At 39.9% G+C, this 17307-nt stretch overlaps 1 long non-coding RNA gene across 1 annotated transcript; it reads left to right on the top strand.

The window, feature by feature from the left end:
• Window positions 1–14106: 14106 nt before the first annotated feature.
• Window positions 14107–16511, top strand: LOC137002193 (uncharacterized). Its single transcript, XR_010891786.1, has 5 exons — window positions 14107–14156; window positions 14573–14705; window positions 14864–14969; window positions 15291–15403; window positions 15974–16511. It is a non-coding gene; the product is annotated as an uncharacterized lncRNA (long non-coding RNA).
• The last annotated feature ends 796 nt before the right edge of the window (window positions 16512–17307 follow it).

Raw genomic sequence — 17307 nt, 5'->3', positions numbered from 1 at the left:
GCCGGCAGTGGTTGGGCAAGGTCCCTACCCACAAGCTCCCCACCCCTAGGTATACTGCCCCCCCCAAAAAAAAAAGTTCTTGGAGAAATCAACGGAGTATGTAGCGGGTTGATGGGCAAGGAGCTTGGATGACACCGGCAGGGCAAGGCGTTTGGGCGACACTGGCAGGGCAAGGTGCTTGGGTGGTGCTGGCAGAGCAAAGTGGTTGGGCGGCGCCGGCAGGGCGAGGAGCTCGGGTGGCGCCGGCAGGGCAAGAAGCACGGGAGGCGCCGGCAGGGCAAAGCGCTTGGGCGGAGCAAGAGAGACCTCTGAAATGGTCTCCAGGCCCACAGCAGCCTCTTGAAGGGCGTCTGTGTCTTGAGGAGAGGAGGACGCCTTTTTCCTCCTCCTCCTCCTCCTCTTCTGAGGGTGAGGCGATGGTTCACAGGTTGGAGCGGGTTCTGGAGCAGACTCAGTGGCTGGAATGCCCCCTGCATCCTTACGCACCGCAGGGGCGGCCATCTTGCCCGTGGGCACTGGCAAAGCAGCCCTTTTGTCCATCACGTCCAGGGCGTTTGAGAGCATCGCAACCGGTGAACTTGACTGCGTTGCACCCGGCGAACATGAGTCCATAGCAACCAGCGAACTTGAGAGCGTTGCAATAGACGAACTTGAGAGCGTTGCAATAGACGAACTTGAGAGCGTTGAAACAGACAAAGTTGAGAGCGAAGCGGCCGCCGGGCTTGAGTGCGAAGCGGCCGGTTGATGCTTGGGAATACCAGCCGCTCGCGCTGAAATCAGCGGTGGATCAGCCACACTGGAACGCAATCCTAGCTGCTTTCTGACTGATCCAGAGACGTGACATTGCTCTGGGCGATCAGCGGAGACGTGACGTTGCTCTGGACGATCAGCGGAGACGTGATGTTGCTCTAGGCGATCTGCGAAGGCGTGACGTGGCTCTGGGCGATCAGCAGAGACTTTACTGGGCTCAAGGTAATCAGTGCTAACTTGACTGGATGTTGCTATTTTGGTGACCGCCATTTTGTGAGTGTCACTTGGCGCGGGTGGCCATTACCCAACCAGGCGAGGAATTGCGTTCCTCTGTGGCACCCACAGTAAATGGAGAACCAACAGTCAGTAATGCATAATCCAAAAAACAAGTAAGTGAGGAACGTGGCCCCTCTTGTCTCAGTTTATTCTGAAGGGGTTGATTTATGCCATCGCAAAAAAAGTCTATAAGAGCACAGTCAGGCCAGTCTGCATAATGGGCAATATCCAGAAACTTCTGAATGTGGTCCTCCAGGGAACTATTACCTTGACGAAGGTGGATGAGACATATAGCTGGGTCCATGCTGAGGCTGGAAATGCTTGTGGAAGATGCTGGATCGTAGATGGCGAAGTCTTCTGTTACGAATGGAGACTCAGGCAGGGGATCCAAGTGCAGCGTTTATTTACAGTGTAAGAGTGGTCGTACAGGCAGGGTAAATCAGGAGCAAACAATAACAGCAATGGACAGGCAGAGTCGTAGTCAGGGTACAGGCAGTAAATGGAGGCAGGCAGATAACACTCACAGGTCGGTATACAAGGCAAAGGTCAGGACAGGCAGCAACGGGTCAATAAACAGGAAACGGGCAGGATGGGTAACAGACAGGCAAACAGGATATAACGCTTGGAATTGTAACAGTGTTAACAAGACTTCGCCGTGAGGTGGTGTGAGTGAAAGTCCTTTATAGTCCTGATAATGAGCTGCAGCTGGGTGTGGTGATTAGTGATAGTGTGCTAGGCTGTATGTGGCAACAGGTGATTGGTGTGGAGTGAACATGTGACTGGCAGGGAGGATTGTGGGAAGTGTAGTCTGGGAACTGACAGGAGCAGACGTGATCATGAACCCTGTTGACATAAAATAGTTAAATAAATCCAACATTTTTTTGTTTTGTTTTGTTTTTGATTTTTAGTGCAAGTGTAAACAGGCCCTTAAGTTATTTGCTCCATGTCTCCTGAAATGTGGGACTATATGTCCCTTTTCTCGTAACTATTTTCTTATTGTATATCATTCTGCTGCCATTCTCAGTGCTTGTGTGTTTTTTGTTTCCCCCACATCCCTCTTTCCACATAATGCACAACTAATAAGCTAGAAGGGGACGGAGACACAGATAAGGTTAAGATACAGTTTACTGAACAACCAGAGATCATGAACTCAGGTGAGTTGAAACAGGTTAAGTTTGTGACTGATGATGATACTGGAGCTGATACTTGTCTTTGTCTTTCCCAGGGATCGTGGAAGCAGGCAGGCGTGGAGCAGACGAGACACAATGACACTCACAAGAGAAGAGGAGACACGAGGAGTCACATGGAACGCTGGATACAGGTTAGAAGTTAGCAGAGTCCTTGAGGTAAGCATAACAAGTAGGTATGCGTTAACGAGACTGGACAGTGACTGAATGTTCTTGGGTGTCTTTTATGGTGCTGTGGTGATGAGTGTTGATGCGTGTCAGGTGTGGCTGCTTAGTACTCAGGAGAGGGAGTGTGTTGTGATTGGGTGAGTGAAGAGCCTGGTGTGTCTGTGACATAACCCCCCCCTCCACGGTCCAAGAACCGTGGACCCCGACATCGTGGTGGTCGACCCCTGCCACGTGGAGCTGGTCGGTTAGGATGTCTGGCATGGAAATCATCGAGTAGACTTGGATCAAGAACATCCCTCCCTCCCAGTCGACTAGGTACTCCAGGTGACCACCACGGCGCCGGGAGTCCAAGATGTCATTCACGATTTAGGACGCACCGTCTTCCACGAGTGAGAGGGATGGTGAGGTTTTAATAAGGAAACGTGGAAAACTGGATGTATCTTTTACTCAGGAGGGAGTTGCAGGTGATAGGTGACGGGATTTATCTGTCGGGTGATGGTGAAGGGGCCAATGAATCTGGGACTCAGCTTCTTACAGGGCAGGTGCATCCTGATGTCCAGGGTCGACAGCAAAACCTTCTCGCCTTGCTGGAAGTTGGGTGCTTGGGAGCGCCGAAGGTCAGCTGTCGTCCTGTGCCTGCGTAGGGCTCGCTGGAGTTGCAGATGAGCCGAGTCCCAGACCCTCTTGCTCTCCCGGAACCAGTAATCCACTGCAGGGACGTCCAATGGTTCCCCATCCCAGGGGAACAGTGGGGGTTGGTAGCCGAGTACATATTGGAAGGGAGTGAGACCGGTGGTGGACTGACGGAGAGAGTTCTGGGTATACTCGGCCCAACCCAGAAACTGGTTCCAGGAGTCCTGGTGGCCATGAAAGAAGGTACGTAGGAAACGGCTGATCTCCTGAATCTTCCTCTCCGTCTGCCCGTTCATCTGGGGATGGTATCCAGAAGAGAGACTGATGGTCACACCTAGGAGCTTGAAGAAAGTTCAATCCATAATATCGAAATACATAGTTTAACATGAGCTCTGCAGTCTCCATAGCCGTTGGCAATCCAGGTAAGGGAATTGGTCAACAGGACTTGGAGAATCGATCCACTATCACCAGAACACAGGTACAACCGTTGGAGACTGGGAGATCCGTTATGAAATCCACTCCTAGGTGTGACCAGGGGCAGCTTGGAAAGGTTGGATTTTCCCAGAGGGAAGATGGCGTGGGCTCTTGGAGACGGCACATTCCTGGCACCCCCGTATGTACCTCCTGACGTCGGATGCCATGTTGGGCCACCAGCAACCCGGCGGGATGTTGGCGGAGGCACTGGACTCGGGAAGCATTTCAGCGGACCAGTTAATGGGACTGACAAACAGTTTCTCAGGGATGATGGGCTCTGGATCTTCAGTGCTTTCTTCTGGACTATGAAAGCGGGACGGAGCATCGGCCTTTACGTTCTTTGACCCAGGATGATAGGAGATGGTGAAGTGGAATCTGGTGAAGAACAGAGCCCATTTAGCATGGCGTGGATTCAGTCGTTTCATGTCCCGTAAATACTCCAGATTTTTATGGTCTGTCAACACTGTGAACGGGTGTTTGGCTCCCTCGAGCCAATGCCTCCACTCTTCCAGGACGAGCTTGATGGCCAACAGCTCCCGGTTCCCGATGTCATAGTTTACCTTCGCCGGGTTGATTTTGCGGGAGAAGGCGGCACATGGGTGGAGTTTATGGGGATTCCCCTTCTGCTGGGATAATACCGCTCCCACTCCTGTCGACCTCGACGACGAAAGGGAGCTCTGGGTCAGGAGGGGAGCGGTCGTAAACGCGGTTTTCAGGGCATTAAAAGCTTATGTGGCGGCTGGGTCTAGGACAGAGACTTGGGCTTGTTTCTGAGAAGACTTGTAAGTGGGCTGGTGATGGAGCTGTAACCTTGGATGAATCTGCGGTAGAAATTTGCAAAACCCAGGTACCTTTGTAACTCCTTTACTGATGTGGGAATGGGCCAGTCTTGAACTGCAGTGACGTTCCTCTCGTCCATGCGGATGCCTCTGTGGTCGATGTTATAACCCAGAAACTGCACTGAGGGCTGATGGAAACTCGGCCTTGAGGTAGAGTTGGAAGTCCCTCAGGCATTGGAGGACCTCCGCAACATGGCGCCAATGGTCGGCCATGCTCCGGGAGTAAATCAAAATATTGTCTATGTAGACCAGGACTGATTTGTGCAGAAACTCCGGAGCACCTCATGCATGAAATTCCTTCTCCATCCCTATGATTCTTCTAACCATCCTCGCATCTTCCTCTATAATTCAGCACACCAATTCCTGCACCTGGCTCTTTCTGGGCTCCCACCCAGAGCTTGTTGTAAACGGTGCCCTTTCCACTCTATCTGTACCCTCTTTTTTTCTCAAAGAAAGCTGCCAGTTTAAGTCTCATATGGTACTCTGTTTAGGTCTGCCTCCGCACCAAACCTATTCCAAATTTCTCATACACCCCCCTTAACCCTTGGAATGAACAAAATACTGTAGTAATGCAACATCATCTTTATTCAGGTTTCTTATTTGAGAGAGGTTCACCACTGTCCCATTTGTTTGGTTGACAGAGTTGGATGCCTTTGTCCATATTAGGGATTTCCTGGAACATCATAAGTTATATTACTTCTGTGAGGCATATGTTTATAGCGTGTTTATAGTGCTCAGTAATGCTCACACACTCCCTATTTTGGATAAAAATGTGAAGGAAAAAAAAATGAGGTAAACATATCGTCCCTTTGGAATTATAAGGTTCTATCTGACATTTTTGTCAAAATTTAGTTATTCACATATGTGACCCGTCACGGAAACCAGGGACACAAGTCGGCAGCACAACTTTCGAGCAAAAGGAGAAAGAAGCATTTTTTTTCAAAATTGGTGATTTTCGTTTTTTTGCAGAATCTGTTCGTTGAGATCACGAAGAAGCCTTTCCGTGTTTGAGATAGCAGTATTGGTATATTTAAAAGCGTACATTTTGAGGTTGAAATCGGCTTCTTTTTCGGAGATTCTAGCACGCAGTAGGGGCGTGTCATGTCTGTGTGTATTTCCATACTGGGAAGCGTGGCTACTTATTATGCAGCGCTCTGGCCGGCTCTAGCTGACATCAAAATTCAATGAAGAACCGTGGCCGTTACACCGAAAATGTTTTTAAGTACTTCTTCGACAAGCAGGATGCTTATGAACAAGCGCTCACTGATTCTGAAGACGATCTGAGCGACGATGAAAGCGGCATAATAAGACATTACCTCTGGAGTCGGGTAACACGCCGGCGCATTTTGCAGGATTTTTTTCACATTGCAGCAAAACAGACTTAAAATACTCCGTCATTTTTTGTCATAGAGACATAAGTAATATATCAATTGAAACTATAGAATGTCTTCTTTTATTTGTGTACACTCAGAGTAAAAACAAAATGTTGTGCTTTTTGTAAAATAAAGAAAACTAACATGATGCGTGATCTCTCATCTCCCTCTGAACGAAGTCCAATCTGATAGTTCTCAGAAAATGAACTGTAACTTAGTGAATACTAATCATAAAAAAATTATACTTGTGTCTGAAAAAACGTTGAAATGTCAGGTTTTAAATCGTCTAAGTCAAATCGAAAACAAACATTCTGTGTTTATGTAATCTGTATGAAAAAAGAGCCATGTCAGAAGTCTGTGATTCAGCTCATTATCCGCTAATGTGGCCACGCCCACGGAGGGAGCGCTATTCAGACACAAATTCAGTCAATACATGCATTCATCGTCTCAATCGTTTATTTATTGTCTTGAAAAGTGTTTTGAATAGCCATAGTTACATAAACATTAAGATAATAACATTAAAAATTATGGGCAGATTTTAAAGGAGTGTCTTACAACAATCTACAATGCACAAGTTCAAATAGAGTTTTGACAAAAAAAAGTCACATATTTCAGCCTCTAAATCATTTTTATAAAAGTCAAAAAAGATAAATTAATGACATTTACAATGCACATTAACCTTTATTATTAATAGTATGCGGTCCATGCAGCTTTACAGGGGGTATGGTTTATCTAAATGAGATGTAAATGAGCCCTATTGTCACTCCCAGCAGGTGAGAACTGCAACTTTAGAGGCGTTTTTCTCCCTATAGAGCTTTCTTGAATGCCTACCTTTAAATGGCCACAACTTCTCCAAACATTATCAGATTTCCATGTGTCACACATCGTTGGAAAGTTTGGAGACTACACTTTCAGAATCTGTGAATAACTCAAAATGCCCCAGAACCGACTTCTGTCCCTACTTTCCGTGACTGGTCACATATTCGTATTTTGTGACAACTTATTTACATTATGTGATGTTTCTTTTTTTTTTTTTTTTTAAGTTGTATACATTTTTGGGAATTTTTATAGAAAACAATAAAGTTATATCTACAAATTCGAACTTGGTTCTATAAGGTTCTATCTGTGAGCCAATCAGCACTTTGAATGCACACATGAAGACCAATCAGGATCAGCTTTCTTTGTCATGCTGATGGACTGCTCCGTGACAGCAGAAAAGAGAACAGAAAAACGTTAAATCAGTGAAGACTAAACAATTCTATGTTTGTTAGAAACCTTATGGTCGACTATTTTATTTATGATCTTGTCAATGACAGCAAGCCAAATTTCAGTCTTTTTTGTGTGTTTTGCTTTAGCTATTGCTGAGAAGTTATTTTCATAGTTAGACACTGCTAGCCAGCAGCACTATTGAGGCAAGAGGCAAGACTAAAGGATAGGTTCGGGTTTTGTAGTCCATTTGCTTTATTCCAGTCACGTCATTGTCATATGATGGAGGTTGTATTTTAACCTTGATCCATCCTGTGTATTGCGCCATATAGCTCTATGCTGGCATACTGGATTAAAGTGTATAAACTATGACATTAAATGAGATGAAATGTTAAATTTTACATTGTTGGTAAAAAGATGTTGCATTGTTGAAATAATATTTATTTATTTATTTATTTATTTATTTATTTATTTATTTATTTATTGTTAAACACCTTTGCTGAAGCATTGTCTGTTTTCTTGCAGTTTTTAAGTCTTAAAAGTCTCAAAGGTGCTCTAGAACGCTTTTTCACAAGATGTAATATAAGTCTAAGGTGTCCCCTGTATGTGTTTGTTAAGTTTCAGCTCAAAATACCCAATAGATTTTTTTTTTTAATTCATTTTTTATCTGCCTATTTGGGGGCATAACTAAATAAAGCTAACGGGCTAATGCTAACATTACACACTGTTGGAGTGGTTTATAAAGAATGAAGTTGTGTTTATGAACTATACAGACTGCAAGTGTTTAATAATAAAAATAACGTCATGACTCTGATCTCCGTGAATACAGTAAGGAACGATGGTAACTTTAACCAAATTTAACAGTACATTAGCATCATGCTAACAAAACATTTAGAAAGACAATTTACAAATATCACTAAAAATATCATGATATCATGGATTGTGTCAGTTATTACTGCCCCATCTGCCATTTTTCGCTATTGTCCTTGCTTGCTTACCTGCATGAAGTCTGACGATTCAGCTGTGCACAGATCCAGACGTTAATAATAGCTTGTCTAACGCCTTGAATATGGGCTGGCATATGCAAATATTGGGGGCATACATATTATTATAATGATGCTAACTGTTGCGTCACAGTCTGTGTTATGTTGAGATTCGCCTGTTTTTCGAAGGTCTTTTAAACAAATGAGATTTACATAAGAAGGAGGAAACAATGGTGTTTGAGACTCACTGTATGTCATTTCCATGTACTGACCTCTTGTTATTCAACTTAGCTAAGGTAAATTCAATTTTCAATTCTATGGCATATTAAGCATATATTAAGCCTTAAAGGTAAAATGGTCAACAATTTAATTGATGGGGTCTTAAATACAACAATAAACGCTATTTCAGCCACACTGATGTCTAGAGAGAAAGCCATTTTACCTGTCCCACTTTCTGTGGAATAAAGCCCTGGTCCTTTCAGTGGAATAAAGCCCATATTTCAGGCTTCACGTAGCTCAATTGGCAGAGCATTGCAATATATAACAATATGCAATCATGTGATCATACGATAGTGGGTTCGATCCAAGGGAACGCATGTGCTCATAAAGTGTATATGCAGTATAAATCACTAAGGGTAGGATTAGGGGTGGGGTAGGTGTAGTCATTAATATAAAAAAAAAATAGTTTTGCAAAATGGAAATAGGACAAATGGTGTAAAAAGTTTATATGGGAGGAAAACGTTTAACGTGAAATTAAACAAATTGCCTTCAAATTCTGGGCTCAACTGCTTTTCTGTACATAGTAGGCTATGGTTTATTAGTATAATGTTAACATTAAACCACGTTAAGCATTTTAGAATATCCCGAAAATGGGAAAAAAACGGCGTTCCATTTCACATCCGTTTTCCACGCTGGTCAGCATATGCAGATAGTTAATAACATAGCCAGCGTTCACCTTTCTAATATGTTTTTAACTGTATACTCACGACCAATTCGTACTTATTCTACGAGGTGACTATTTCGTATAAATTCATACGACCTCACTCGTGCGAATTCGTACGATTTGTCTAAACCCCAGTGACGGTTAGGTTTAGGGGCGGGGTTTGGGGTAGGTCATTCGTATGAATTCATACGAATTTGTCAACTCGTAAAATACATACAATTTGGCAAAAAACGTATGAATTAGTACGAGTGAGGTCATATGAATTCATACGATTTAGCCACCTCGTAAAATACGTACGAATTGCCGTGAGATCGGGTTGGTATAATATAAATTTTAACATCTACCTCCACTATTTCCCAGTCTCTACTGTACTGTCGGTGACCTAAAGTCCCACAATGCATTGCGTTGCTGAAGTCACGTTCCCGGACTCTATAGGTCGTAATAAGGTGCTTAAAAAAACTATTTAAAATTTCCCCATTGAAACCCATTAAAATTTTTAACCCCTTCGTTTATGTGTGGTGCTCGGAATTATTGGCATTATTGGCTATTATTGGAATTATTGGCTTTGTAAATATGAACAAAGAAACAAAGAATCTGCACTGTTAATCCTTTTGATCTTGTATTTAAAATTAATCACAAAAATCAACTTTTCATTGAAGTGAAAGAATTAAAAAAAGATGTTTCTCCAAAACACACTGGCCACAGTTATTGGCACCCTTTTATTCAATACTTTTTGCAACCTCCTTTATAACCGCCAAGATAACAGCTCTGAGTCTTCACCTATAATGCATGATGAGTTTGGAGAACACCTGACAAGAGATCAGAGACCATTCCCTTATACAGAATCTCTATACTTCAGATTCCCAGCTCCATGGTACTTCTTTTCAGTTTACTCCACTAATTTTCTTTAGGGTCCAGCTCAGGGGACTGGGATGACCATGGCAGAAGCTTAATTTTGTTCTCAGTGACACATTTTTGTGTTGGTTTTGATGTCTGTTTTGGATCATTGTCCTAATGGAAGATCCAACCACAGTCCATTATAGGTTTTCTAGCAGAAGCGGTCAAGTTTTGATTTATCTGTTGGTATTTGATAGAATCCATGATCCCATGTATCTGAACAAGATGTCCAGGACCTCCAGCAGAAAAAGAGGCCCACAACACTAAAGATCCAGCAGTATATTTAACCGTGGGCATGGGGTACTTTTTATCCCTGTGTGCATCAAACCCATCAGTTTGCTGCCAAAAAGCTGTTTTTTTTTTTTTCTTTTTTTTTTTCATCTGACCATAGAAGCCCCATTTGAAGTTCCAGTCGTGTCTGACAACTGAATATGCTGGAGATTGTTTCTTGGTCAGAGCAGAGGATTTTTCATGAAACCCTCCTGAACAACTTGTGGGGATGTAGGTGCTGTTTGATAATTTTTTTTTAGGCTTTCTGAGACTCAAGACTCAACTAATCTCTGCAATTCCCCAGCTGTGATCCTTGGATAGACTTTGGCAACTCAAACTCTCCGCCCTAGGATGATATAGACACATATCCTCTTCCAGGCAGATTTGTAACATCTTTAGTTGATTGGAACTTAATTATTGCCCTGATAGTGGAAATTGGGATTTTCAATGCTTTAGCTATTTTCTTACAGCCACTTTCTATTTTGTGAAGCTGAACAAACTTTATTCTTTGGTTTTACCCATTGTGATGAATGATTATGGGAATTTGGCCTTCGTGTTTCCTCATGTTTAAGTCATGGCTAGACAATTTCATGTTCATGATCACCCTGGTGTGCTAAAAAAATAAAAAAATAAAAAAACAGTAAATATGAAAAGGAATATATTTCAGAGATATTTTATTCAAAAAATTGTAGGGGTGCCAATAACTGTGGCACCATGTTTTGGAGAAATATATTTAGAATTTTGCTAATTTTATGAATTAAAGATCAAAAGGAGAAACAATGCAGTTTTTTTAAACAGTCATCTTTGATCATATTTACCAAGGGTGCCAAGAAAACACTTTTATTCAGAAACATATTTGCATGGAATATTGGAAATTGTACCACCTGAATGTATTTTAGATTTTCTATCTTATGTTAAGTTGAAATGCTTTATATAATGTAAATTTTATGGATGATATTGACCTTTTTTGCCATGTAAATAGCCATGATGCTAACATGGCGTAAAAACTTAACCAACCAAGGGTGCCTATAATTCTGAGCACAGCTGTATGTATGATCTGCATTGTGTTGAATTTATCCTATGGGTGCACATTTTTTGTCCACGGAAGACCAATTAAGGGTTTTTTTGTTTGTTTGTTTTTTTTTTTTTTGTGTGTGTGTGTGTGTGTGTGTGTGTCACGAATCCTGTCAGTTCCGGACTACATTTCCCATCATCCCCCCCTGTCAATCACATGCACTCACTCCACCTATCACCTGTTGCCACATCCACCCTAGCACACCACACTGATCACCACACCCAGCTGCAGCTCATTATCAGTACTATAAAGGACTCACTCACACCACCAGTTTGCTAAGTCTTGATTACCCAGTGTGTCATTTCTGAGCGGTTCCTTGTTTCCTGTCTGCCTGTGTTTGATCTTGCCTGTTCCTGTTTATTGACCCGTTGCTGCCTGTCCTGACTCTTGCCTTGTATACTGTTCTGTGAATGATATCCGCCTGCCTCGATCTACTGCCTGTACCCTGACTACGGTTCTGTCTGTTCCTGTTTGCCCCTGATCGACCCAGCCTGTACGACTATGCTCACTGTAAATAAAATCTTGCATTTGGATCTCTGCCTCAGTCCCGCTTCGTTACAGTGTGTGTGCGTGCATGCGTGTTAGCAAAAGTAACAAAGTCTTGTACCACTCAGATTAAGGAAACTATTAAAAAAAATAAAAAAAATAAAATAGATTTATCAAATTTGTCCATTGTATGAATAGCCTGTAGTAAGTGTAGTTCATTTCTCCAAACATCTAAAAGATTCCAAACAAGTCTTTCTTTGGTGCAGTTTCCTTTATAGCAACTTGGTCAACAGATGGAGTTTAACCTTTTCTCAGGGACCACTGAGAATACTCTTCAATTAGTGCGCTTGTTACAGGAGGTGCTAACCTTTTCATAAATTCACATTCTAGATCTGCACTGATGTTCACTGGGACTAACAGTAGAACTGTAGGGACTAATGGAGCCAAGTCTGAGATTAAATGAGAAAATCACTGTGTATGTGTATAAATGTATCACGTGTATAGACACTACGTGGACACACAAGCATAAAGACAAAACATCTCAAAGACTGCAGAAGACTAATAAGACTAATAAAAAGTTCAAGGACTGCCAAATGTACTTTATGGAGCAATTTATTTAATACAATTTTGCAACCTGAACCTAAGAAGAATGTAATAAAAAGAATGTAAAATGGAAGAAGAATGTAAATAATTCAAATAAAATATCATTAAGCCTTACCCAAACTCTAGCCCTACTTGCTACATTTAATTTAAAATCTAAAATTAAACCTCAGAGAAGGTTTGTTTGTTTATGCAGTCTGTCAAACATTTATTGAAAACACAAATGTTTGACAAATTATTTGATCTGCGATAGTTGATTCTAAAGCAAAATGTTTAATGGTAATATTTTTACAACCCAGTCTCATATGAAAACGTATCCTGACTACGTTGGTCCAAAGTGCAAAACGTAGAGGGGTTACAATAATGGCCCTTAAATTGTATGACTGTTACATTTTTTTTTGCCTATTGTTTTGCGTCCAAGTCACGTGACTTTAGAGAGCCCGGCCGTGAGAACAAAAAACATGGCGGACATTTCTCTACTTTTTAGTGAAAAAAACAATATTTTGAGTTAGTTTCTGCATAAAAATAAGTTTTGATTACATTTTTAGCGAGAAATATATATTCTATTTTCATAATATTCACTCAGTGAATGTACATAATCACTCGCTTGCGCGTTGTTGCAAAGATTTATCTGATCTCGCCAGAATAATGTGAAACTGCTACGTTTTGGTTGCTATGAACAATATTTTATTTTCTGCATCAAAATAAGGTTTGATTACATTTTAAGGATATATTATATATTTTTTATTTTCATAATATTCATTCAGTGAATGTACATAATCACTCGCTTGCGCGTTGTTGCAAAGATTTATCTGATCTCGCCAGAATAATGTGAAACTGCTACGTTTTGGTTGCTATGAACAATATTTTATTTTCTGCATCAAAATAAGGTTTGATTACATTTTAAGCAAAAAATATATATTATTTATTTTCATAATATTCACTCAGTGAATGTACATAATCACTCGCTTGCGCGTTGTTGCAAAGATTTATCTGATCTCGCCAGAATAATGTGAAACTGCTACGTTTTGGTTGCTATGAACAATATTTTATTTTCTGCATCAAAATAAGGTTTGATTACATTTTAAGCAAAAAATATATATTATTTATTTTCATAATATTCACTCAGAGAATGTACATAATCACTAAACGCTTGCTAGCGTTGTTGCAAAGATTTATCTGATCTCGCCAGAATAATGTGAAACTGCTACGTTTTGGTTGCTATGAACAATATTTTGAGTTAGTTTCTGCATAAAAATAAGGTTTGATTACATTTTTAGCGAGAAATATATATTCTATTTTCATAATATTCACTCAGTGAATGTCAACCCGTTCTCACTCCTGACCGTTCTCACGCTGAAGAAGTCTCCTTCAGAACACATCGCGATATTTGGCATCAGTTCGCGTGTGCTGGATGTTGGTAAGTAGTCGTAAATACGCTGTTCTAATGTTTGATATAATGTCTTTTCTGTTTGCAGATATTAATCAGATTAACGTTAGCTCCCTCATGTTTAGTCACTGCATTATATCTGTCACCTCCGCTGAGGTTTTGCTTTTCATTGCTTTCTATATTAAATACTAAACTAGGGTGATTAAACACTGTCACGTGACGTGCAATATATTGCACAATATATATAACATATTCATATCAGGTTCAAAGTAGTACAAGTGTAGTTTCAAAATGGTATTTGTTGTAGAAACCTGGTAAAAAAACAACACTTACCATGCTTTTTAACACAGTATTGTTCGTTTTAATGTGATTTTTGTTGTAAATACAGAGTGACCACAACACTTATCATGCTTTTAATGCCTAATAGTGTTAAATCCAAAAACTTTAAGGTCAATAAGAACTTCTTTCCTATATATATTTATATATAAACCTATATATTATAAATAATGATATTTTCTTTTCTCTTGTTTTAGCTGAAAAGACAAAAGGGCCTTTTCGGAAATGGATGAAGGAGACAGAAAGCTGCAAAGGCAAATAATTGCAATGGTATGTATGTGTTGCTTTTAACCCTTTATCAAACATTTTATCAAGCATTTGTTAAATAGTCTCACAGTAAATTAAAATTAAAGTCAAATCCTGTACATATTTATCACCTTATTTTGTCATATTCAAAATAATTGAATATCTGATGTCTATTCAATATCTAATCAGTTACACTGCTGATAATGTCCTGCTTGCATGTGAAACATGTTATTTTTATTTATTCTTTTAAATATAAATATAGCTTGCTATTAAAGACATATGTTTAATCATGGAAATGCCCACATATCAGTGAACTTATTACATAAATGCATTTAACATTTAATTATGCAACACTCTTTACAGAAGGAAATCCTACAGTTATGTGTAAATTGACAACTTGAATGTGATGTTTTAAATTTACCTTCCTTTCTGTCTTGCAGGATTACTTGCAGATTACTTAGTCCTTCTTTTTAGGATCTCTACAACATCAAACTCAACAGCTCTTTTAAGAGCCGACCCTCACAAGAGCTACTAGTGAGTCGCTGCAAACCTGCCGTGATCAGCCCTTTCCAGGTAAAGTTTCTAGATATTTAAATCAGTATTTACTCATCAAATGCTCTCCTGGATGGTATGGTAAATTAACTTATTTATAACTGTCTCAATTTGTATGTTTTAAGAACAAGAGTAATTGCACACAGAGTAAGTAGAGACTTTCTTGTTTTTCTGTGCAGAGAAGGAAGACCAGTCCTTATATTAAAGCAAGCTCATCGAAGTCCTTTGTTTAGGGTGAGGAAGGAACATGACCATCTCATGCCCAAAGAAGACAGAAGTCCATTGGTATGTCTTGTGTTGAGGCAATGCTGTAATATGTAGTACAGAATTTAATGTTGTTCTCTCAAAGGACTATTAAGTTCTTAAAAAGTTCTTAAAAACTGTTCCTTCTGTTTTTTTTTTGTTTGTTTGTTTGTTTGTTTGTTTTTTTAGATAAAAGCAGACAGGGAAGCTTTGGAAGATAATGAGTTAATATAATATAATATAGTATAATAGGAATTAAATAGTAAATGTTCTTTAAATTATGTGTAATACCTAGTTTTTTTGGCTTGAAATAAGGCCTTATACTGCACAGACCTAAAACATTGTATTTGTGTTTTAAAACAGATAGCAAGTGAAGTCACTAACAGAAGATCCTAGAGGAAAAACGACTGATGTGCAGCTACGGAGGAACACAAGAGGCAGAAACTATGCATGGCCATGGCTTCTTCATGAGTACAGTAAGTCCTGTGCCTATTCTTAATTCTTGCCTTAAAGTTTTTATTGCAGTATTTTAACAATTTTACATTGTACAGGTTATCACTTGGTTTTTGACCAAATTATGCTCTTGAAACAAGAAACAGAAGAGTATGTTGTCCTGAAAGAAATCAAGGCTCAAAAGAGAGCATGCCTTTCTAAAAGATTTTTAAAACATGTTGCTGTTAATATGGGTAAAACAGTTTTTGTTCAGTACTTAGCTTACAGTCTGTGCTGCATTATATTATGTACTGCTGTTTTGTAAAGTTAAATCAGGAACAGGCAAATCTAGCCCTTTTGCTGTCTCCTTTTTGAGGTGGAGAGTTTACCTCCAACCATAATTGAGCACACCTGAAAATTTTAACCAAAGTCTTCAGGTGTACTTATAGACAGTTACAGGCAGTTGGGTTTGAGGTTGGAGCTAAATCTGCAGGACCGTGGACGCTGAGGGCCAGAGTAGCCCACCACTGTTTAAATCATGCAGAACATAAGCTGACCTGGCTGTCCATTAAACTACTTAACTTGAATTGTGTGTTTTTTTGTTTTACTTTTAGACCAGGACTGAAGAACGCCTGACAATGGGATGTTAAGACTTCTTCCTCTGGTTGAGAAAAAGCTACAGCACATCAGTGATCACATCTTCTGGTCATCAGTTGTACTGTAGAGTACAACTGAACAAACTGTTTAGAAGAAGAAGAACATGAACATGATAGAGACATGTACAGGGAAGAGCAAGAACCCAGTTCAGCTGTGATAATGAATCTTTATTTTAAACTCAATATCAAATCTGTTTTCTGGATCATAGTTGACTGGATGGGATTCTGTGGCGCTCATTTGTGCAATAGGAGTAAAGTCTGTGAATGGATTATTATGACGTTAACGTATTTTTGAAGACACGTTTTTATTTATCTTGAATCTCATTTGTCTTTATGCAAATTTCAACCTTATGCTGTATCCTCCAATAAAGTGTTGTGTAATAAATTATGGTGAACGTGGTGTTTGGTAGAGTAAATACAATTTAACTAAGCTGAGTTTATTTCATAATTTAAAAAAATGACATATAATTTCCATGATTGTTTGGGACAACAATGCACCAAAAGTTGCATATACTTTCATGTTGTGACAAGGATGGCAGTTTCCAGATAAATAAAGGGAAGGAATGTGAATAAAGAGAGGCTGCAGTGGGTTATACTGATACAAACACTTCAAGCAGAGTTGAAGAAGATCGATGTTGATCATTCTGGTACATCTACTACTGCATTCAAAATGACAGCTGGACATTACTGATGTCAGGCATGTGAGGAGCAAGAAGAGGGGGTGATAATGTCATTTTGGCACAGTTTCTTATTTTACTGAATAGTGCATTATCCTTGTGTAAGTAATAGTGAAGTGTAAATATAAATAGTTTTTAGTTTACTGCCAACACTGGCAGCTGGATAATGGCAAGTTGTTGTGGGTTCATCCATTATATTTATTGGTGTTCATACAAAAAAAAAGCAAAGAAATAATCAACTACTATTCAATTAATCAATTATTATTATTATTATTATTGTATTACAACATTTTGTTATAATATTTCCATATTTCATCAGATGGTCTCACAATACCCATCAAAAACCTATACAAGCATGATGTTAGAATGGAAAATGAGGAAATGATAAAATACTGCAATATTTAAATGTGATTCAACAACGTTTGTTATCCATGATGAGGAGTACACACCTGTGTAGATTTTAATGCCCTTCCACCCCCAAGGGGCCAGTACCGGCCCCTGGAAGAGCAAAAAAAAAATGCACATTTCAAATGGCTGTAACACAAAGTCCGGTTAGCGTATCAAAGAGAAAATCAACAGGACAACTGCTTATGCTATGATTACTAAATAATGTTG

The sequence above is a fragment of the Chanodichthys erythropterus genome, chromosome 15 (genome assembly GCF_024489055.1).
Source record: "Chanodichthys erythropterus isolate Z2021 chromosome 15, ASM2448905v1, whole genome shotgun sequence".
Classification (NCBI taxonomy): Eukaryota; Metazoa; Chordata; class Actinopteri; order Cypriniformes; family Xenocyprididae; genus Chanodichthys; species Chanodichthys erythropterus.
The sequence above is the reverse complement of the archived record's forward strand: the minus strand, read 5'-3'. Positions and strand labels throughout refer to the sequence as shown.